Source organism: Loxodonta africana, chromosome 27 (assembly GCF_030014295.1).
Source record: "Loxodonta africana isolate mLoxAfr1 chromosome 27, mLoxAfr1.hap2, whole genome shotgun sequence".
Lineage (NCBI taxonomy): Eukaryota > Metazoa > Chordata > Mammalia > Proboscidea > Elephantidae > Loxodonta > Loxodonta africana.
In genome coordinates this window covers 23348629-23373367 of record NC_087368.1, presented here as the reverse complement: position 1 = coordinate 23373367, position 24739 = coordinate 23348629, and the positions used below count along the sequence as shown (strand labels likewise).

The 24739-nt window shown below is 39.8% G+C and overlaps 1 long non-coding RNA gene across 3 annotated transcripts in view; it reads right to left on the bottom strand.

Moving 5' to 3' along the window:
• LOC135228762 (uncharacterized) overlaps positions 1–24739 on the bottom strand; it is an 81064-nt gene that overhangs the window by 15580 nt on the left and 40745 nt on the right. The gene's annotated exons all lie outside the window — the stretch shown is intronic.

The following is a 24739-nucleotide window of genomic DNA, read 5'->3' as shown; positions in this document are numbered from 1 at the left end:
TCAACTATAAATCTGTCCTCCTCAGGATGCAGATAATAGTCATGTAAATTATGGAGCACAATGTAAGACAAAAGAAGACACTTTAATTACACAGGTATTGTTAATAGGGAAAAATATCAGGGCATGAATCAACTGACCTTATGCAATTTCTTTTTTCTTTTAGTTCTTCCTAATTGACCTGGTGGCACAGTGGTTAAGTGCTACGGCTGCTAACCAAAAGGTCAGCAGTTTGAATCCACCAGCGCTCCTTGGAAACTCTGTGGGGCAGTTCTACCCTGTCCCATAGGGTCACTATGAGTCAGAATGGACTCAACGGCAACAAGTTAGCAGGAATTGACTTGGCCTTTTGAATTCGAGCATAGAACCAAGTTGGTTCCCTATGCTGTCTTCAGAGAAAACACTTTTTTTTTTCTTTTCCGTAATGTTTTCATGCCCTGAGAATCGCAAAATACTACAGAATAGGAAAAGATTTACAGTCATTGGAAGATTTTTGTTTTGCAAACAGTGTTATGTGATATTGCTAGATTGGTAATATTGTTTTTCAGCCTAAAACTCTGTTGAAATCTGTGATCGAAATGTTTTAAACTATCCAAAAAGAAAATTTGTATATTTGGGAAAAATGGATTTTTACATAGCTTTTGTATGCAGATATTAAATTGTAATTATGAATATAGTGGGCGTAGATAAATTCATAAGCTTAAATTCTTAAAAAGAAAAAAAAGAAAAAGCTAATAATTGATATATTTTCCTGTCTCTTTCTTTAAATATTATTATTTACTAAATAGGCACACTGTTGCCTGACGTGGTCACCTCCGCTTCTACCAAAAGGGCGGTATCTTAGTCGTCTAGTGTTGCCATAACAGAAACACCACAAGTGGATGGCTTTAACAAAGACAAATTTATTTCCTCACAGTAAAGTAGACTAAAAGTCCAAATTCAAGGTCTCAGTTCCAGGGGAAGGCTTTCTCTCTGTCAGCTCTGGAAGGAGGTCCTTGTCCTCAGTCTTCCCATGGTCAACGAGCTTCTAAGGTGCAGGGACCCCAGGTCCAAAGGATGTGCTCTGCTACCAGTGCTGCTTTCTTGGTGGCATGAGGTCCCCAACTCTCTGCTTGCTTCCCTTTCCTTTTATCTCTTGAGAGAGAAAAGGTGGTACAGGCCACACCCCAGGGAAACTCCCTTTACCTTGGATCAGGGAGGTGACCTGAGTAAGGGTGGTGTTACAATCTCACTCTAATCCTCTCAACATAAAATTAGAATCACAAAATGGAGGATAACCACACAATAGTGGGAATCATGGCCTAATCAAGTTGATACACACATTTGGGGGGGGGGGACATAATTCAGTCCATGACAGGAAGAAAATGGGGATGTAAGGGTATTTGTTTCATAAACATCTAATAAATTTATCTGGAAAGATGGTATTGGGGGAGGGGAGGAGAGATGTAACAGGCTGGTGGGGGATTATCTCTTTGGAGTAAGCCATGGAGATGGGTAGGCGAACTAAGCCTTTTCATCTCAAAGACTACGTTCATCTTCTTTTCTCAAAATGTTTCAGAATATTAATGATTAATGGAATTATACAAACCTCAGCACCCAACATACGCTTCAATCCCCATTGCCCTGAACACAAGTTAGTTAGGATCCTTTGTGTGGCAAGTGACAAAAACTTAAATCAAACTGGCTTAATCATAAAGAAAATTTATTGGCTTTTGTATCTGGAAGGTTGAGGTGTAAGACAGCTTCAGGCATGGCTGGACCTGGGTGCTCATTTGCTATTATTAGGAGATGCCACTCTTCATCTCTCCATGTATATCTTCCTCTCAAGAGGTTTTCTTCATGTAGACTTCAAACTCATATAGACTTTCATCTGATGGTGGTTCCCAGTAGCTCTGAAATTAACCTTATAGCCCTAAATCTAGTGCAAAGAGAGTTTCTTTTCTTCAACAGTTCCAATGAAACTCCTGAGCCTAATTTTCATTGACCCAGATTGAGTCATGTACCCATTCCTGAGCCAATCACTGTGGTGAGGATGATGGATATGCTAATTAGCTTGAGCCTCTGAAACATACTTTTCCCTGGCACTGGGTAGAGGAAGAGAGGAATAATCAATCCCACCTAAACTATGGACTGAAAGCTGAGGCAGGGATCATTCCTCAAAGAAAATTTTAAGTCTTTTTTTTTTTTTTTTTTTTTTGCTATATAAGAAGTAGGGAGGAATGGTGGACAAGGAAAAGCAACAAACGTCTGTGCTGAAAGGTAGGTTTGAAAGCACATCCATTTTCAGTACGGCAACGGGGTCTCTTTAACACAGAAGATTTGGTCAGAATGTGAACCAAATAAGCACTTCACAAAAAAAGTTTATTATTACATCCTCCCTGGTTCATGAAAGAAGCCAGTCCAGGTAAGCTGGAGTAAGCATTTACTATTTCCCTGGGCTTGATTAATTCAGAGGACTATTTTCTGGGTTTTCTTACTCTCTATTCAAAGGACTGTATATGATTTTTATGTTTATCTGTTTTCTATATTATGTATTTTCCAACTCCACCCTAAGGAATGTATTTGCCTCCCCAAAGAAATGACTTTATTTATTTTATTTTAGAGAATATGTATGTGTGTTTATATAACCATTTGCCATCGAGTTAACTCTAACTCATGGTGACCACATGTAGAACTGTGCCTCACAGGGTTTTCAATGGCTAACTTTTCAGAAATAGATCGCCAGACCTTTCTCCTGAGGTGCCTCTGGGTGAACTCAAACTTCCAGCCTTTCAGTTAACAGAGGGTTTTATAAATGTGGTATAAGTGAGGATTTTACAAACTTGTCTCCTTTACCATTTCTGTGTTTCTCATTTTAGCCCTTATTTTTTTCTTTTTACTCTATCCTCCTAGAATCTGGTAGTGTGTTATTTTACCTTTGATCTTTTATCACTTCTTTTTCCATGTCTATTTTTATTTCATTCATTTTTCTCCAGTTCTCTAGTTTTTCAACCTTAAAATTTAATACTATTTCATCTCTTAATACTTTATGGTTGCTATTTAAGTAAATATTTATATTACATTTAAATCTCTTTTCATTATTCTTTCTCAAATCTTTTTACTCTTCTTACGCTATCTTATCTTTTATGTTTATAATTTGTGGGGTCAAATTATTACTGTAACTTTTGAGCTTCTGGTTTTATATCTGTTTTACTTTTTTTTCTACTTCAATACCTGGCAATCTAAGGAAATGAATCTAAAATTTAAAATACTAATTTTAAAAATAGTGACCTAGAGTTAGAAGTATATAATGATAAAAATTTTATTTCCAATTAAATCAGAGATAAATTTTAATAACATATCTATTTGGTTATTAACAATTCATTAAAGAAGAGATAATTGGAAAATACCATACATTTTTAGTAGAAATGAAAGAATTAATGTGATAAATGGAGGAGTAGATAAGTTATTTGAAGACTGGCAACATTTATCAATAGTTGAATAAAGTACATAACTACTTAATTTTTTTATTAGAACATTAAAAAGTCGTGGGAAAATTTACATATAAGAATGAACAAACAAGAACACTATTCAAAATAGCCAAAAGATGGAAACAACCTAAATGTCCATCAACACTGAATGGATAAAATCTGGTACAAACATACAATGGAATACTACTCGGTCATAAAGAAAAATGACATCTTGATATATACTACAAAAAAAAAAAAAAACAACATGGATGAACCTTGAAAACACCATGCTGAGTGAAATAAGTCAGTCACAGAAGAACAAATATTGTTATGATTCCTTTTATATGAAATATCTGGAATAGACCTGGGTTTATTAGTGGCTACCAGGAGTCGGGGTCGGTGGGGGGAGAAGGAAAAGGAACTCATTGCTTAGGGCACACTGAGCTTCTGTTAAGGGTGGTTGGGAAAATTTGGAAACAGATAATGTTGACAACATGATGAACACAATTAAGGTCACTAAATTGGACATGTAAAAAAAAAGTTGAAATGGCAAATATTTTCTCACATAGATGTTACCACAATAAAAAAATAAACTAATAAATAAAACAAAGAGGGAGGAAAAAAAAAGAATAAAATAATCTTTCTGAGAAAAGAACAAGCAGGCAAGAATAAAAAAATAAATGTGCTATCTTTTTAAAGAGGTACTAATGGCTGAATTGCTCTAACTCTAAAAAATACCTAACAAATTAACAATTACCAAAACGTGCAGTAACCAACAAAAAAAAATAAAATAAAGCCCGTTGCCGTCAAGTCGATTCCAACTAATAGCAACCCTACAGAACAGAGAAGAACTGCCCGATAGGGTTTCCAATGACCGGCTGGTGGATTTGAACTGCTGACCCTTTGGTTAGCAGCTGAGCTCTTAATGTGTAGCAGGGAGTTTCTTAAAAAGGAATGTCTGGGAATCTCAAAAATATATTAATGATTTGCGTTCAACTCAACACAACAAACCACAAGTTACAGAATATTGGGGAAATAGGCCATAAATATTGATATAGAATTAAAATGAATCTCCACTTTACACTATGAAGAGTAACCACCTCCAGGGAGATGCAAGAAATATAAGTTTATAAAATTAAGTTTATAAAAATAGCTAAAATGCATGAAAACCACCGGTTGGTAATGAGAATTAGAGTAATTTCCTTATTTTTTTTTTTTTTTATTTATAACCCAAGGGGCCCTGGTAGTACAATGGTTAAAAGCTTGACTGCTAACCAAAAGATCAGCGCTACAAACCCACCAGCTTTTCCTCAGGAGAAAGATGTAGCAGTCTGGTTCCATAGAGATTATATCCTTGAAGACCCTATGGGAAAGTTCTACTGGCCTACAGGGTTGCTGTGAGTTAGAATTGACTCGATGGCAACAGTTTTTGGTATTTATAACCCAGCAGGCTCCCAGAGGTGACAGTCCAACTAGAGGACATTTTGTTTTGCTAAGCATTCTGGGGTCTGAGTAGCCAAGTTTGAAGAGAGTTGAACTGCTGTATATAATGGAAGAAGAATTGATAGCAATGTTGGTTGGGGTGGGAGAAGAAGGAAAACCAAAGATGTCAGAGCACTTATGTTTCAAGATGTGATCTGTGTTAGGCTGGGTTCTCTAGAGAAGCAAAACTAGTAAAGCATATAAATGTGTAGAGAGAGATTTATGTCAAAGAAACGGCTCATGCGATTGTAGAGGCTGGAACGCCCCAAATCTGTGGATTAAGATAGAGGCTTCTCCCAATTCACATAGCCTTGAGGGCTGGCGAACCCAAGATCAGCAGGTCAGAAAGCAGGGTTCTTGCTTCTAGGCTGTGAATATTGATGAATTCCAAGATTGGCCAGCAAGATGGCAAGGCTTCTCCTAATCCACGTAGCTGCAGGGACTGGTGAACCCAAGATCGGCAGGTCGGAGAGCAGAGAGCTCCACTCACAGACTGTGAAGATCTAGGAAACCAAGGATCAGCAGATAAGCTGACAGCTCGAGTCCCAAGAGCTGGAGGTCAGAAGAACAGGGGGAAGCCGCAGAATCCAGAGCGAACAAAAACCCAGAACATCTCCTTATATTTGGATGCAGGCCACACCCCCTTTAAACTGATTGGCTACTCACAGCAGATCCTATCGTGGGAGTGATCACAGATAAACACTAGAATCATGGCCCAGCCAAGCTGATACACAATCTTAACCATCACATGATCCCATGCTATAACCCTCTGAACTTTAGATCAAAAACACCAACTAGTTGTCAAGTCAGCTCCAACTCATGGTGAACCTTTGTGTGTCAGAGTGGAACTGTGTTCCTTACGGTTTTCATTGGCTGATTTTTCAGAAGTAGATTGCCAAATCTTTCTTCTGAGGCACCTCTACGTGGACTCAAACCACCAACCTTTCAATTAGCAGTTGAGCACATAAACCGTTTATACCACACAAAACCCATTGCCATCAAGTCAATTCCGACTCATAGCAACCCTACAGGACAGAGTAGAAGTGCCCCACAGGGTTTCCAAGGAACAGCTGGTGGATTGAAACTGCCAACCTTTTGATTAGCAGCCTGAGCTCTTAACCACTGCACCACCAGGGTTCCTTACACCACACAAAACCAAACGAAACCCGTTGCCATTGAGTCAATTCTGACTCATAGCCACCCTGTAGGACAAACTGCCTAGTAGGGTTTCCAAGGAATGCCTGGTGGATTCAAACTGCCAACCTTTTGGTTAGGAGCTATAGTTCTTAACCACTACGCCACCAGGGTTTCCTACACCACACAAGGACTCCAGTTACCAACTTAAAATTAGTAAATGCATGGTGCAGATGAATTTCTTGTGTAAACCAATGTTGATGTGGAACAAGAGAGCCTCAAAACAGAGAGGATCATGGTATTGTAAGTACACAAAAATTCATAGAATTCTGGGGTTACTTTACTTTGTCTAGTTTCCAAGAGTTTCTCAAAGCAATGTCACCAAGGTCTGAAGGAAAGACTTTAGCTGACATCTGGTAGAGACATGTATTTAAAAGTCTGCACATAGACATGAGGACAGATTAATAAAATGAAGGTCCTTGTGGAATTTTCCACAGGAAAGTCATAAGAGCTTTCTTACCCAACTTCCACTTTCATCTGCAATTAAAGCAGAGACAACAAAAGTCTTTAACAAAATATTAGCAAACCAAATCCAGATACGTTAGAAAAAAATTGTAAGATATTTGCAATGTCTGAAATGTCAAGGGATTAACATCAGGAATATACAGGGAGGTTTTGCAAATTAACCAGAAAAAGACATCAAATGCAATTTAAAAAAAAAAAGAATATTTACAGAAGGGGAAGCCCAAATGGCAAAAAGATATCTTCCGCCTCATTAGTAACCAGAAATATGAAAAGTGACACCAGTTTACACCCACAAATTAAGAGGGCAGAAAACACCAAGTGTTAATAAGAAAGTAAGAAGATGAGGCCCTTATCCCCTGCTCCCAAGAGTGTAAATTGGTTCAGCCCGTCTACGTAGCGATCAGCAGTCCTTTGAGATGAGGTTTTCCTATAACCAAGCTTCCATTCCTGGGAACACGCCCCAAACTCTTAGATCTACAGGCACAGTCATCTTAGCATGACAGCCTTTGCAATATCAGGTAATTGAATGCAAGCTTTGTCACTGGGTGCCTAGCAACTCCATGTGACAGTAGAACTACCCCATAGAGTTTTCTTGGCTATAATCTTTATGGAAGCAGATTGCCAGGTCTTTCTCCTGCAGAATGCCTGGGTGGGTTCAGACCTCCAATCTTTCGGTTAAAGGCCAAGCACTTAACGGTTGCACCACCAGGGCCCCTTCGAACTCAAGCTAGGGAAGAAGAAATGAATCCTAGAGTGGAAGTCTACGACCCACGGAAATTCCTGCAGTACCAGAAGTATTGAACTAGACAAGCATACAGGAATACATAAGAAACAAAACAAGACCTACAATACACTATTAATTATGTAAACTACAAACACATACAGAGGAATGCCATATATTTTACCTGGAATCACATATATCAAGCACATTAGACTGAATCCTATGTGGGAGAGATGAAGGGAAAAAATGAAAGTGAGCAAGAGAAGAGCCACGAGAGGCTGATGGTTTCAGCCATCATGAAATGCAGAATGGGATTATTTCAATTCCCTGCACCTGAGGATCTCCCCAAACCCTGCCAGGTCTCAACAATCTCCGCTATTTCTTCCCTGAACCACTCAGACTGTATTTCCCATGTGATGTTGTCCTTGTTAGTTGCCCTCCCATTAGCTCCAACTCATGGCGACCTTATGTACAACAAAACAAAACATTATCCTGTCCTTCACCATCTTCATAACTGTTAGTATGTTTGAGTCCATTGTTTTGGCCATTGTATATTTTGAGTGCTTTCCAACCTAGGGGGCTTATCTCCCAGCCCTATACTGGATTATGTTTTGTTGTGATCCATAAGGTTTTTCGTGAGCTAATTTTCAGAAGTCGATCTCCAGGCCTTTCCTCCTAGTCTTAGTCTAGAAGCTCTGCTGAAACCTGTCCCTCATGGGTGACCCTGCTGATGTTTGAAACACCAGAGGCATAGCTTCCAGCATCATAGCAACATGCAAGACACCACGGCAGGCAAACTGGTGGTGAATAACAGGCATTGAATGATTAGATAACAGAATCCTGGTGAGGCATAATCTATGGCCTCAGGACCACAGAGATAAAAATCAAAGATGGCCTGGAGATAACTAGGGGAAAGAGGAAAGGAAGTGGTGAATGGTCCCGGCTAATAAATGGTCTTCTAGCAGCAGAACCTACTTTTTAATAATGACAGTATGTAATATGAAACCCCAAAGTGTAAAGGAGAAAGGAGAGCAAAGGCTCTGGCTGAATAGGTCTCCCCATTCAGCCAGGCTGAAATCCCCAAAGCAGATCTGTCTCTAGAAAAAAAAAAAAAATCGGATGCCTAAAACTCCATCAGAGTTCTGGAAACCTCTGGTCTAGAAATTCTTGCATTTATCAGCCAAAGGTAGAGTGATGAGTGGTTGGGTTGACTTTACTTAAAGGAGCAGGGTAGAGGCGCTAAGTCCTTCTACCATCCATCAACAGCCTACAAAGGGATGGTGTCTGGACCTATAGATGGTGCCTGGGATAAGAATGGGGGACCTGAGAGAAGGTCTGTTGATGCCACTATTTCTGGTTATCCCTGCAACCAAATAAACAAGCTTCTTTTCTTTTTATGAATTGAATTTCAATTTGATTGTGCTACATAGGTGGGTTAAGCAAGTTTAAACTATTTCTGTCTCTTCTTAGTTCCTCTAGTTAATTCAGGGGGCTTATAAACCAGGACCCAACCTACTTCATATGGGGAATGATCCAAGGAACTAGGAATATTTAGCCAGTAGAAGACTTGAAATGACATTCCAGCTCACTCCAAAGCTGTCTGCCAGGTGGAATAGAAAATCGATTTGTCCTGCGTTGCTTCCAATGAGCATAAACCCCAAAACCCGTTGCCGTCGTGTTGATTCCAACTCATAGCGATCCTATAGGACAGAGTAGAACTGGCCCATAGAGCAGGTGGCGGATTCGAACTGCTGACCTTTTGGGTAGCAGCCATGGCACTTAACCACTACACCACCAGGGTTTCTTCCAAACAGTATAGCCAGGATTAACAAATGGAAACTACGTAGAAGTCGATATCAGTTAAAAAGAAAGAACTATGTCACAGTTAAACTATCTACAAACAGAAATAGAAAGTTTGCCCATCATTCAAGGTGTTCAGGCAAGATTAAACTATCATTCAACAAGCAGGTTGTAAAAGGACTACAAGTCTCAGAGCAGATGACCTCTCAGATCCCCTCCAGCCCCGGGTCACAGCTAGTCCATGTCCTTGGGGGTTCCCTCTCTGCACTTGCTCTGGTGTTAGGCTGGTTCTGATGCTGTATTTCAAGTTCTCTGTAAGTCAACACTGCACTCATCTGTCAGTTTGCCATAGTTACTGTGGTGGTTTGCACGTTACTGTGGTGCTGGAAACTATACTGCCGGTATTTCAAATACCATCAGGGTCCCCCATGGTAGACAGGCTTCAGTGGAGCTTCCAGATTAAGAAAGACCAGGAAGAAAGGCCTGGAGATCCGCTCTTGGAAATTAACCAGTGAAAACTTTATGGCTCACAACAAAACATTGCCCAACTCGTTTGCTTTGGACACTTCGTCAGGAAGGCTGACTCACTAGAGGAAGACACCATGTTTGGAGACGAGGAGGGCCTGCGAGGGCGAGGGAGACCGTCGGTGAAGTGGATTGGCACAAAATCACAACAATGGATTAACATGCCTGTAATCCGGAGGAGGATGTAGGACCAGGCAATGTTTTGTTCTGTTGTACATAAGGTCACCATGAATCAGGGTCAACACAATGGCAGCTAGCCATTTATCTTTCTGTAAACATGTGAGATCAACCTCAAATTTGGCATCTGGTGTCACGTACTTTGAGTGAATAATCACTTCTTTCAAAAACAGATGAGCCAGTAAAATAAAGTCTACCATCTGTCTCTCCACTTTTTATTTTCAACCATCATCCTACTAGCTCCTGAGAAAACTTGCTCTGTGCAGTCATGAATCAGGCAGGCTGATCTGAAACCATTACCAGAGAGAATGACGTGCCAGAATCAAACTGCAACTCTTAAGTGAGAAAAATACACAGCCAATAAATTCTAGGATTTTCAGGGACATTATGTTGTCACTGGTTCATCAGGATAATGTCCAATACCACCGTCAGTATTAAGAATCTCCATTAGAAAATGAATCTCGATTTAATTGCTTCTGGCTGATACTCTGCATGTTGGTTTTTTGCCCAGGCACGACTTAATTTTTACCAAAATTAGTCTTCATCAGCTCAATTGAGTAATAATGTAACTCCAAGACACACACAAGGGGCAGTTTGAGAGGCTTCTCTGACTATTCATAGATTAGAGAAGCACAAAACTTTTAAGAGAATTAATCCTCCTCCCACATTTCAGAATGCTTTTATTCCACTTTCTTAATACAAGCAAAAGCTATGGTCGTTCACCAAGGAAAAGCATTGAAATGAATGAGAAGTGCCAGCACGGGGCACCTTAAAATAGGACAGGGACGATTGCATTTTGAAATTCTGCTATAAACTCTCAGCGACTTCTCTGTGGGTTCCTCACTGGGTTTTGGAGCTGAGAATTTGGCTTATTTTGTATGCCTATCAAAAGTGGAGCCCTGGTGGCGCAGTGGTTAAGAACTGGGCTGTTAACCAAAAGGTTGGTAGTTTGAATCCAGCAGCCACTCCTTGGAAAACCTATGGGGCAGAGTTAGGGGTACTGTGATTAAGAATCAAGTTGTTGGTTTTTTTTTTTTTAATTCAAACATGGGCATGATGAGATTCTGACCACTCTAAATTACTGTGGATTACAAGCAACGCTAAAAATGTATTGGTGCAATTCTTTCCTCCAAAATAGTGATTGCAAAATACATCTTCACAAGGAGTGGTGACATCTAGCTTGCTATGAAAACATTTCAGCTGCAATCAGCCTCATCACCCCCAGGAATCCTTTCATGTCACATTCAAAGGCAGCCATCTTTCGCTATAAAAAGATAACCACACACTCTCCCTGGGGGGCGGGGGTGAGCACAACAGAGACACTAGGGTGGAGCGAAGGAAGGAAGACCAGATTTGTGAAAAGCATGGTGTCCATGGCGCATAAAAATAAAACTTCTGAGCCTAGAGAGCCAAAGAAAGTGTATTCTTAAGTTGAACCCAAGGATCCCTGGGGTTTCTGAGGACTTATTCTCAGAAGCCAACACATTTTTTATAAGAATTTTTTGAATTTCCAATTTCATTCCCAAGGTAATGTTAAAAATTTATCATAAAGCATATTTTTGATCAACCACTCAAAACCAAATACACAATTTCAATCATTTGTTTGCCTCGGTGTTTACAATGCCTTTGATGTCAAGTAAAAACTTTAATTGAGGCAAACGAATGAGGACAAAAAGGGCAGATTTCATACATAATTGATGTAGTCACACCAAAAGCCCCTGGCATTATGGCTCATTTGGCACGTGAAAGATTTTGCAGTAATTCAACCAGAGAAAGGTGGTAGACAGAGCTATCACTGGATATAGTCCATGGCTTCCCAAATTTGGGACATCTGAGAACCACCTAAGAGGCATTTGGCCCATACGTAGACCAACAGTTTTAGGTAAATTTCTTTCCAAAAAGAAAAAAGGTGTATCATTGTATTAATATTTTTCAATTAATAATAAGAAGCAGTATAGTTGTTTTGTCAGGGAGATAGAGAGAAGATACTGTCTTTATCAACCTTGATGATGGCTATAGGTGAGGTTCTTCTAAAACTAGGCAAAATTTTCTTGCCCTAGACTAGAAAATATTCCCTGGGATTTTTGAGGAACCCAGTGTAGGAATGGAAATTTCAGTTAAGCTAGGAGGAACCTGAGAGCGGGGGGGAACTTGGGCTCCCATTCCTGGTCTGAGACTATGAAGATAGCCCAAGCCTGTAAGAGAAATGGAAACGTGGTATAGGAGTTCCCCAAGCCTCAGAGTAACAAGGAAATGGCAGGATACTTTTGTGAACCTGAGAGCGGCCCCAGATTAGCCTGAGTTTAGATAATCTCACAGTATTTCCTATAGCTTGACTTGGTACAGGAGCCATAGAATTGTCATGTACACATTGAGACCGAAATTGGCTGAGAGAGAAACTTGACTGGAAAGAGTTTACAGTCAGGAATGAGGGACAAGTCAACTGAACCCTGCACACACCAACGACAGGAGACTAGAGGTCTCAGCGGACACCACAGACCAGCTGCACCCACCCATGACTTGACACCATAACAAAGTTGTTATTCTCAAATTTTAGCGTGCATCAGAATGATCCAGAGGGCTTGTTAATACAAAGGTTGGTAAGCCCGGGGTGGAGCCTGAGAATCTGCACTTCTAGCAAGTTCCCAGGCAATGCTAATGTTGCTTGTCAGGGAACCAACCTGTAAGAGCCCACTGTTATAAATGCGTCCTAACTTATAAGAAAGCCAGATACAAGAGGGAAGCCCCCAGCATAACGAAGCTCATAAAAGAAAGTAAATTTATAGGAAAATAAAGAGTTACATTTCTCATATGCCTGCACCTGTGGCTAAGATTTTATCCATCGTGGGAATACGGAAAAATGGTTTCCTAAACCTCTATTTGGTTATTTTCTGCTCCAGAAAGCATTACTTCCTATCTTATTGCAGCATTGTATGCAGTTCTTAAATATACAAGTAATTTATTTCTCCAATAAACAGGAAAAAAAATCTCTAAATGTTGGGTCCCACCATCTAATAGAAAGTATTATAAATAAATTTATTTTGTTGTTCAGTGCCATCGAGTCGGTTCCAACTCATAGCAACCCCGTGTATAACAGAAAAAAAATGCTGTCAGGTCCTGTGCCATCCCCACAACAGTAGGTATCTCTGAGCTCATTGTTGCAGCCACTGTGTCAATCCATCTCCTGGAGGGTCTTCCAGACAACATGTCCCAAGTATGTGAGAAGAAGTCTTGCCATCTTTGCTTCCAAGGAGAACTCTGGCTATACTTTTTCCAAGCCAGACGCGTTCGTTTTTCCGGCAGTCCATGGTATATTCAATATTCTTTGCCAACACCATAATTCAAAGTATGTTTTAAAATTGGGAAGTATGAGCTGCCCTACTTTGTTCTTCTCTTTCAATTTTATTTTAGCTGTTTGGGGCCTCTTGACATTCCATATAAAGTTGAGGATTGGTTTTTCTATTTCTGTAAAGAAAGCTGTTGGAATTTTGATCTGCGCTGAACCTACAGATGTACCACAGCCTGGCAACTAACAATTACCAGGTGGGGGAGGGGGTGTCACTCTCTGGTCAGACTCCCACGGAGGTCTGCCTTGTTGCTATCAAAGTCCCCCTAGTAGAACGTTGGCTGTGAGTGCAGACTCCACTCAAGACTCCTGCTTCCTAACACATAGAAGCCTCAGTCAACAGTCTGCAGTGCCAACCAGAAGCGGGGGCAGATTAACCTCAACTGGCCCCGAGGGAGGTTTGTCCTGTTGGTTCCAGACGCCAGAGCTATGAGGTGCACAGGGAGACAGGTAGAGACAAGAGCAGACTCTACTGTAGGACTCTTCTGCAGCAATTTACAGCAGGCTTGCAGGTGACAGTGTCTGGGTGGGAGAGGGCTGTCACACTCCAAATGGACCTCCAAGGAGGTTTGCCTTGTTGCTAACAGAGCCCTTCCTGTAGTATTTTGACTGTGGGTGTAGCCTCCACTAAAGAATGCCTGTTTCTTAACACATAGCAGCCCCAGTCACCAGTTATCAGCACTGGCCAAAAGGGGGAGCAGACTGACCTCTACTGACTGCCCAGGAGGTCTGTCCTGTTGGTTTCAGAGGCCTGAGCTATGGGGTGTGCAGGAAGGCTGTTAGAAGGTTTACTATGGGAGTAGGCTCTACTGCACGGGCCTTCTGCAGCAATTCACAATAGGCTTGCAGCCGACAGTGTCCAAGTAGGGGAGGTGCTGGCACACTGCAAATGGACCCCCAGGGAGGTCTGCCTTGCTGCTATCAGAGCCCCCCTGGAGTATATTGGCTGTGGCCTCCACTAAAGATGCCTGCTTCTTAGCACACAGCAGCCTCCTCAGCCAGCAGTCCTCAGCACTGACTGAAAGGGGGAACAGACAGACCAGAACTGACTTCCTCTTTTTCACTGACCCTCTGCTTTACCAAGCTTGATGTCCTTCTCCAGGGATTGGTCCCTCCTGATAACATGTCTAAGGTATGTGAGGCTAAATCTTGTCATCCTCTCGTCTAAGGCACATTCTGACTGTACTTCTTCCAAGACAGAGCTGTTCGCTCTTTGGCAGTCCATAACATATTCAATATCAAAAATCTATAGATTCAATGCAATCCCAATCAAAATTCCAAGAGCTTTCTTTACAGAAATAGAAAAACCAATCCTCAACTTTATATGGAATATCAAGAGGCCCCAAATAGCTAAAATAAAATTGAAAGAGAAGAACAAAGTAGGGCAGCTCATACTTCCCAGTTTTAAAACATACCTTGAATTTTTTGAATTATGGTGTTGGCAAAGAATATTGAATATACCATGGATTGCCAGAAAAACTAACAAGTCTGGCTTGGAAGAAGTACAGCCAGAGTTCTCCTTGGAAGCAAGGATGGTGAGACTTCTTCTCACATACTTGGGACATGTTATTGGGAGGGACCAGTCCCTGGAGAAAGACATCATGCTTGGTAAGTGATGACTGAAAAAGAGGAAGACCCTGGAGGAGATGGATTGATGCAGTGGCTACAACAATGGGCTCAAACATAGCAACGATTGTGAGAATGGTGCAGGACAGGGCGGTGTTTCTGTTGTGCATAGAGTCACTATAAGTCGGAACCGATTCAATAGCACCTAACTACAACATACAGCTACAGTAATCACAACAGCCTGATACTGGTATAACAATAGACACACAGACCAATGGAATAAAATTGAGAGTCCAGAAATAAACCCACGTATCTATGGTCAACTGATCTTTGACAAGGTGCTAAGACCATTCAATGGGGAACAAAGAGTCTCTTCAATAAAAACATTAGGAAAATTGGATTTCCACACACAGAAAAATGAAACAGGATCCAAGCCTCATACCATACACAAAAACATTCAAAATGGATCAAGGCCTCAAATGTGCAAACTAAAACTATAAAATTCTTAGAAGAACAAGCAGGAGCAATGCCATCAGGCCTCACTTTCAACAATGGATTATCTAATATAACAACAAAAGCACAAACAGAAAAAGACAAAAGAAAAAATTGGGACCTTATAAAAATTAAAAGCTTTTGTTTATCAAAAGACTTTACCCAGAAAGTGAAAAGGCAAGCTACTGACTAGAAGAATATCTTTGGAAACCATATATCTGAAAAGAATCTAATTACGAAAATATATATAAAACTTTGACAACTTAACAACAAAAAGACAAATAACCCAATCATAAAATGGGCAAAGGACTTGAATAGACATTTCACCAAAAAGCACATTCAAACACCCACGAAACACATGAAAAGATGCTCAGCATCATTAACTATCAGAGAGTCGCAAATCAAAACCACATTGAGATACCATTTCACTCCCACTAGGACAGCTAAGATTTAAAAAAAATGTGGGGAAATTAGAATGCAAATGCAAAATGGTACAGCCATTGTGGAAAACAATGCATGGTTCCTCAAAAAACTAAAAATAGAACTACCCTGTGACCCGGCAGTTCCACTTCTAGATATATATACCCAGAAGACTTGAAAGCAGACACTCTAACAGAGACGTGTATGCCAATATTCATTGTGGTGCTATTCACAGTAGCCAAAAAATGAAAACAACCTAAATACCCATCAGCAGATGAAAGGTTAAACAAAATGCGGTACACATACAATGGAATGCTACTCAGGCTGTAGCAGAAATGAAGTCTTGATACATGCTACAGTATGGGTGGAGCTTGAAGACATTATGCTGAGTGAAATAAGCCAAACAGAAAAGGACAAATATTGTATGATATCACTTATATAAAAAGACAAGAAAAGGCAAATGTATAGAGAACAAAATTTATTAGTGATTACCAGCGGTGGGAGGGAGGTGGAAAAGGGAGGCAAAAGAGGGTTAACAGTGATAAAAAAATTACATTGATTACGGGTAGGATTTCACAGGATCACTGTAATTGCTGTCAATAAGTTGGAAACCCTGGTGGCATAGTGGTTAAGTGTTACGGCTGCTAACCAAAACGTTGGCAGTTCAAATCCACCAGGTGCTTCTGAGAAACTCTATGGGGCAGCTCTACTCTGTCCTATAGAGTCACTATGAGTCGGACTCAACTCGACGGCAGTGGGCAGTTGGTCAATAAGTTGTACACTTGTAAAAGTTGAACTGGCAAAAGTTGTGTGATAGGTATATTTAAGCAACGACAAAAAAAAAAAAAAAAACAGAGTAGCTGCGAGGCAGCTTAAGTACAACCAAACACCTCATGGGATTTGATTCCTTGGTTTTGAGGTTTAGGGTCATGGTTTCATTAGACATCCCAGTTAATAGGCCTAATAATGCATTTAGTGCTTCCTTTGTACGTCCTAGTTTTTTGCATAGTGCCTTGGGTCTTAAAAGCTTGGAAGTGGCCATCCAAGGCACAATTGGTCTCTATTCACCTGGAGCAATAGAGGAAGAAGGAGAATCAGGACTAGGAGGAGGATATGGAATGTGTGGCTAATTGCCACCATGAACAACTGCCTCCTCTGCCACGAGACCAGAAGAACTGGAAGGAGCCGTGGCTACCATCACTGAACTTTTTGATCAAAGATTCCATGGAAGAACTCTGGTCAAAAGGGGGAAAACACAGACCAGAATTTCAAATTCTCATGGACTCTAGACTTTCTGGAACCATGGAGGGTAGATGAACCCCTGAAACTATTACCCTGTGATAATCTTTAAACCTTAAACCAAAAATATCCCCTGAAATCACTTAAAACAAAACAACAGTTTAGGTTAACTAGTAAAAAAAAAGGTCTGCCTTGAGTATTAATCTCTTTTAAAAAGTATCTGTATGAGATCAAATTGACAACAGCAACTTGAAAGACTAGATAGAAACCTTAGGGGGCAGTGAGTTATGTTAATGAGGGAGGAACTACTCAAAAAGGAGGGTGAGAATGGTTGCCCACCTCGAAGAATGTAATCAATGTCACTGAATTGTACACGTAGAAATGGCTGAAGTGGTATATGTTTTGCTGTGTACATTCTCAACAAAAACAAAATTAATAAAATTTAGGAAAAAAATCTTATATCTGACAAAGGATTTGTACCCAGAATATATAAAGAACTCTCAGAAATCAAGAGTTAGAACCAAACAATTCAATTTTTTAAATGAGCAAACTACTTAACCAATACTTTACTGAAGAGCATCTGTGAAGGCAAATAAGCACATGAAAAGATATCCTACATCGTTAGACATTTGTTGTTGTTACTGTTAGGTATCGTCAAGTTGGTTCCCTATGTACAACAGGATGAAACACTGCTCAGTCCCATGCCATTCTCACTATCGTTGTTATGCTTGAGCCCATTGTTGTACCCACTGTGTCAACCCATCTACTTGAGGGTCTTCCTCTCTTTTGCTGGCCCTCTACTTTAACAGGCATAATGTCCTTCTCCAGAGACTGATTCCTCCTGATAATATGTCCAAAGTACGTGAGACGAAGTCCCTCCGCGCTTGCTTCTAAGGAGCATTCTGGCTATACTTCTTCCAACCACTATACCACCAGGGCTGTATAGCACACTATATAGACTATATCATTTATTTTTAAAAGACATTTATATAAATAGGTATAGGTATTTGTAGAAATGTATTTGAAATGTATTTAAAATGTATAGAAAAGAAGAGCAGAAATACACTCCAGATTGTTGACCATGAAATTTCCCTTGGGGATGGAGTGAGAATGGATAGAAGGAAGGATGTGAAAGTAATTTTTCATATTTCATGCTCAATACTTCTGTATAGTTTCAATCTTTTGCAATAATAACATATTCTTTATTATTTAAATTTAAAATTTTAAAGGATGTGTAGATTATTATAAAGACAGAAAACACATAAAGTAGAACTAACAGTACACACCAATAACGTTGAAGATAAACTTAGTGGCAGGTGGTAGATACTAAAATGGGCTAATTATAACAATAAATATAAACAAGCAGAACTCCCACATAAAATGTGGACTGTCTGAAATAATAAATCCAATAATTGGCTGCCTAGAACAGACACAACTAAAATCTTTTTTTTTTTTTTAATTGACAGACAAAACTTAGGGGAAGATCTAAGGCAGATGCACAAACAGGTAGCTTGTGGCAAATACGGTCTGTGGACTACGGGGTGCTGTTTCAAAGGGCAATGCAACAAGTTAGATGACGTGCTTAGAACCAGGGCAAGCAGGTGAGCACTCAATGCCTTACCCTTAGTCTCCCTCTCACATTTGTGCTGCTGTATGACTTTGTAGGCATTTGACTTGGGACCATTCTCTCAGTGAGAGCATTACAAAAACAGAGTTACAAAAGCATAATGGTAATAATCATAAAAATGATAATCATAAAAAGTAATAAATATTAACACCAGTATTATGGTAAATATCATTGAGAGGTGAAATGGTCTTACAGTAAACTATAGAGTAAAAAACGAAAATCCAACAATACTGAATTTATATGTCCCAAACAACAGCTGAACAAATGCAGTAAGAAATACCTGAAGTTCAATTAAAAAAATAGGAAAGAATAACTTGAAATTAGAGACCTAACTATTCCACTATAAAAACAGAAAAATCTACCATGCATTGAGATTTTTTATGTGCCTAGGACCGTGCTAAGCACTTTATATACCTTATTTCATTTAATCCTCACAGTTCCATGAGGTAGGTGTTGTTATTGTTCTCCCTGTTTCACAGATGAGGAAATTGAGGCTTAAAGAGGTTAAGTGCTTTTCCCTAGAAAATCCAGCTAGTAAGAGATAAAGCTGTGACTCAGACTCGAGTCTGTCTAGCTCCACAGTCCAGGCACTTAACCATTATGTAAATAACAAATTATAAATAAAAATTTAATAAAAGAAATTGCAGAGTTCATGAATAGCATCAACAAGATAAATAATGGAGAGCTGCAGAATATAGAAAAGAATACCCTTTATTTTTAAGAATATAAGAATTTCATTAAAATTCACTCTGTTATAGATGTAGACAAAAAGAAGCCAGGAAGTCTAATATTCAGGAATGTTAAAAAGTAAATAAATAAAGGCAGAAATTAAAAGTGCAAACAAAATTTATATTAGCTTTGTTTATCAGAGCCCAAAACTGGAAACAGCTAAAGTATTCACCAGCTGGTGAATGGATAAGCAAACTATGGTACATTCAAAAACGGAGTACTACTCAACAATAATAATAAAAAAAAAAAGTTATGATACGTGCAACACATAAATGAATCTCAAAAAAAACGCTGAGCAAAAGAAGGCAGGCACAAATGACTCTATACCGTACAATTATGTTATGTGACATCTTTAAAAGGTAAAACCAGGGAGACAGAGAACAGGTCAGTGGTTGCCAGAAACCAGGAAAGGATAGGGAATTGATTGCAAAGGAACTTTAGAGAAATATTCTCTAAATTCATTGTGTGGTTGTTGCCCGATTGCATACATTAGTTAAAACTCCGTGGACTGTATGGTTGGCTATCGGGGTGGCCTTAATGAACCAGAGTATAAAAATGGAAGCAGAACTTAAAAGCTTCACATCACATAAAAGTGTTCAGACCTTAAATGCTTCCTACATCAAGAAAAAAAAAAAAAAATCCCCTATACAACAGTGTTTTGAAGTTATATTTCCGTATTAACATTGATGAGGTGTTCCCAAAGCAGTGATTAGAATAACTGTTTTTCTAGATTAGTAAGAAAGAAAACATAAAAGCAAAGTCTCTACTTGCCAGGAACAACCAAAAACCAAATCAGTTGCCATCAGTCGCTTCTGACTCATGGTGACCCTATGTGTGGCCTAGTAGAAATATGTTCCATGGGATGTTCCATGGCTGTAATCTTTCGGAAGTAGATTGCTTCTTCCCAGGCACCTCTGAACGGACTCAAACCATTAAACCTTTCGGTTAGTAGCCGAGCACTTAACCGATTGTACCACGCAGGGACTCCATCTTGTTAGGAACAGACCAAAGTAAAGCCATGAGAAAGTAGTAAATTGAAAATAATAAAACTAGCGATGTAAATGAACAAAGTGAAAATATTTTTTAATTAAGTAGATAAATCAATAGCTGGCTCTTTAATAAAGTTATGACAATTTTCCAATTAACCAAAAAAGGGAGAATTTCCAAATTTATTAAAACTAGTTAAATGTGGAGTGAGAAAAAAGATATTGGCAATGCATAGAAATTGGTATTTTAAAGTAGGGGCAATATCTAAATTATGTTTAATGATTATCATTATCAAGACTCTATGGATAGCTGCTGAAGTATGAAATAGTAAAATTGAGCCATCATGAAATACAGAATATAAATAGACCAAGAGACTAATCGGAAGAAGTAGAAACAGCTCAAAAAAATTCATCTCCCTCTCCTACCAAAAAGAAAATGGTACTAACAGAGTCACAAAAAGTATTTTCCGAAATTTCCAAAAAACAATTTACTCCTTTGTAATTACCAACCGAAAACCAAACCCATTCCCACTGAGTTGATTTCAACTCACAGCAACCCTACAGGACAGAGTAGAACTGCCCCATAGGGTTTCCAAGGAGCAGCTGGTGGATTCGAACTGCCAACCTTTTGGTTAGCACCCAAACTCTTTACCACTATGCCACCAGGACTCCTGTTATTACCAAATCTACTCCAAAATATAGAGAACACCAGGTCACTCAATTTTTTTTAAGAAGAACTTGTGGCTTTGATTAAAAAACATAAATTAAATGATAGTTCATTGTCACTTTTTGAATTTACGTGCAAAAATCCAAAATAAAATGTAGGACACAAAGTGTGAGCCTAGAAGACCACCTGTGCAGCAGGGACTAGGTCCTATAAAGGGGCCAAAGCTCACGCCTGGGGGCTTTGGCTAACAAGACACAGCAACAAAGTCGCCACAGACCTCGCCCCTAAACCAGAGTGTTTGGTTTGACAAGAGTCAATACTGGGCTAAGCACCGTGCAAGGCTTGGGAATGCCAAATTCCCAACATCGTGAAGCTTACATCCTACTTAAGGAGATGGATATTTGTTAAGAAAAATAACCCAAAATTTGGAAAAAAAGCATAAGGATAGCTACATATCTTTTCAAAGTCATACTGAAATTATACTTAGCAGCCGCCCACTCCTGCCCTGTTTTTGTTGTTGTGTGCTGTCAAGGGATTATTTCTCTAGCAGAATGTGTTATATCTCTAGCAGAATGTATCTTTATTTTATTTATTATTTACCATTGATGAGGGCCTAGCCTCTGTGAAGTTACAGATTAATTTGGAGAGATGCCAATGATTTTTGTCAGTAGAAGTGCAAATGATTTTTGTCTAGTACCAAAGAAAACCCCCAAAGTTATGGTTTTATTGCCTTGTAGGACATTAACATTTCACATACTATGGACATGTTGTCAGGAGAGACCAGTCCCTGGAGAAGGACATCATGCTTGGTAAAGTAGAGGGTCAGCGAAAAAGGGGAAGACCCTCAACGAGGTGGATTGACACAGTGGCTGCAACAATGAGATCAAGCATACCAAGCGATTGTGAGGATGGTGCAGGACTGGGCAGTGTTTCGTTCTGTGTACATAGGGTCGCTATGAGTTGGAACCGACTCGACAGCACTTAATAACAACAACAGGACATTCACCAATTTTGTCTTTAATATAGCAAACTTGCTTCAGCCTGCCTGTCCCAACTGACTGTATAAATATTCCTCAAATGCCCTGAGCCAGCCTTATCATCCTGCTAGTTTCCTGAGTTAAGTAAATCCCTGACATGTATTCACCACACATTTGGACAAAAGTCATGTTTTGAACTTTTTGAGAATTACACAGTTGATACATTAAACAAATAATGACACAAATAACCACCTAATTATGATGGCAGTAACAGCTATGAAAGAAAAGGGAATTATCTATTCTAGCTCAAGGATCCTGAAAGAAATAGTGTTTGAACGGAGGCATGGAAGATGGCTACACTTAGAGCAGGCAAAAAGGCTAGGGAAGAGCCCTCCTTCTGTGGCATAGTGGTTAAGAACTCAGCTGCTAACCAAAAGGTCAGCAGTTCAAATCCACCAGCTGCTCCTTGGAGACCCTATGGGGCAGTTCTACACTGTCCTATAGACTCGGACTGTGATTTGGAACCGACTCGACAGCACCTAACGACAACAGCATGATTTTCAAGCTACATCTAAAGACCCCCAAAGTTACAGAATAAAGGAGCCAAAAAGTTATCCTCTTCAATTGCTAAAACAGAATCATCTTCATCTACCAAATCAGACTTCGAAATAATAATAACGGTAATAATATCTACCACTTACTGAGTGACTGCTTACGAGGTTTCAGGCTTTGTACTAAGCCCTCCAAGTGATTTATTTTACCTAATCCTCACAAAAAACTTGGTACTCTTACTTCCTCCATTTTACAGATGAGAAAACTGAGGCCCAGAAAGGTCAAATCACCCCCAAGGTCATACACCAGGCCTGCCTGATTTCTTTGCCCTTCTGCCTCTCCCAAAGATATTTCTTTAAGCTTGTGCTACTTCACACTGGGAGAGGGGTACATTATTTTTCATTTTTCTAAACACACCATTCTCAGGTTAAACTATCATGGCTAAAAGGAGACAGGAGGGAAAAATACGTGAGGGTGCTGTGTTAATATTTGCTGGTCCTGTTCGTTTCCTCAAGCTTCCTGCTACCTTAATTTGGAGGTGGAAAGCAGGGGTTGCTCAGAATGGCTTTTCAATACTAAAGACTGTCTCGCTGAGATCCTGTTTAGTCCAAGCCTTTCTGTTAAACTGCTCCCCAGCACAGCTCCCTCTGGGGCCTTTGTCTATCTAGAAGCCCTTGAGCACTTGACCAAAACCTTTTCAGCCAGTTGAGTTTTTGTTTGACTCAAGTGTTTGTTTGACTCTTTAGCCAAGGATTGAGCGTCCCATTGTGAGAAGAGGAGACGTTTGCCTTGACTGTGTAAGCTCTCCAGAGCTGGTAGCTGATTGGTTTTCTGTTCCTTTTGTTTCTCTGTTGATACTTGCTGCCATTAAGCTGAGACAGTACACAAATATATATATCCAGCCACTTCCCTTCATCTTATATTCAAAAAGACCGTATACACCTTCTAGGTTACAGAAATAATTTCCAAGTCACCCAAAAACCGTTGCTGCCGAGTCGATTCCGACTCATAGCACAGCCCCAAGTGAACCAAAGTGCTGTTGAATTCTGTCCTAGCTGATTCCTAATGGAGCCGTGGTGGTGCAGTGGTTAAGAGCTTGGCTGCTAACCAAAAGGTCGGCAGTTCAAATCCACCAGCCGCTCCTTGGAAACCCTATGAGGCAGTTCTATTCTGTACTATAAGATTGCTATGAGTCAAAGTCAACTTGATGGCAACAGACTTGGGTCAAGTTCTAGTACTAGGACCTCCACTGAGTGTATTAATATTTAATTTGTATCCTATATTTCGGAGTCCCTGGGTGGTGCAAACAGTTAATAAGCTTAGCTGCTAACTGAAAAGTTCAACCCCACCCAGCGGCACCACAGAAGATAGGCCTGGCGATCTACTTCCAAAAAATCAGCTATTGAAAACCCTGTGGAGCACAGTTCTACTCTGATACACATGGAGATGCCATGAGTCAGGGTCGATTCCACAGCAACTCGGTCGTTTGTTGTTGTTATTTTGTTTTTTATTATACATCTTGCTTTCCCAATTGTATACACTTTGAGAATAGAGATCACTCCTTAAGCTTCTTTTGGACCTCATTTGCTGTATAATAGATATTAGAGGAGATGGATGCATGGATACATGGATGTATGAATGTTTTATCAGAGCTTCTCAATAGCGGCGTTCGCCGGAAGAGGTGCTCAAAGTTTTAAATGAAACAGTCAAGGACCTACAGAAATTGCATCGCAGCTCGATGGGTCCCTAGGAAGAGTGCTTTGCATATTGTCTTGTTTGCTTTTATTACATAAGTCGTGCATGAATATACATCCTTGTAAAAGATTTAGGCTATAACTATACAGAGTAAAATACCCACTGCTGTCGATTCCGACTGATAGCAACCCTACAGGACAGGGTAGAACTGCCTCATACGGTTTCCAAAGAGCGCCGGGTGGATTCGAACTGCTGACCTTCTGGTTAATAGCGCAGAGTAAAAGAAGACCTCCAAATTCCCGTCCTACTTCCCTCCCCAATGTTAACCACAATTTATAGTTTAATGTGTATTCTTCCATTCCTTTTCAATACATTTGCATACATGTGTAAGGTTTGTTGTGTTCTTTTGTTTTATTTTGTTTTTTACATAAATGAGACCATGCTGCTTTACTAATTTGTTCCACAATTTGGTTTTTCACTTACAAACACATCTTCGAGATCTTTCCATGTCAGTGCCATAGGCTGACTGTGCAGTGTTCCACCAGAGGGATGTACCATATATCGCTTAACCACGCTCCTGCTGATGAGCCCTGAAAGCGGCTGTAAATTCTGTTTTTGCTGCTACAGAACTCT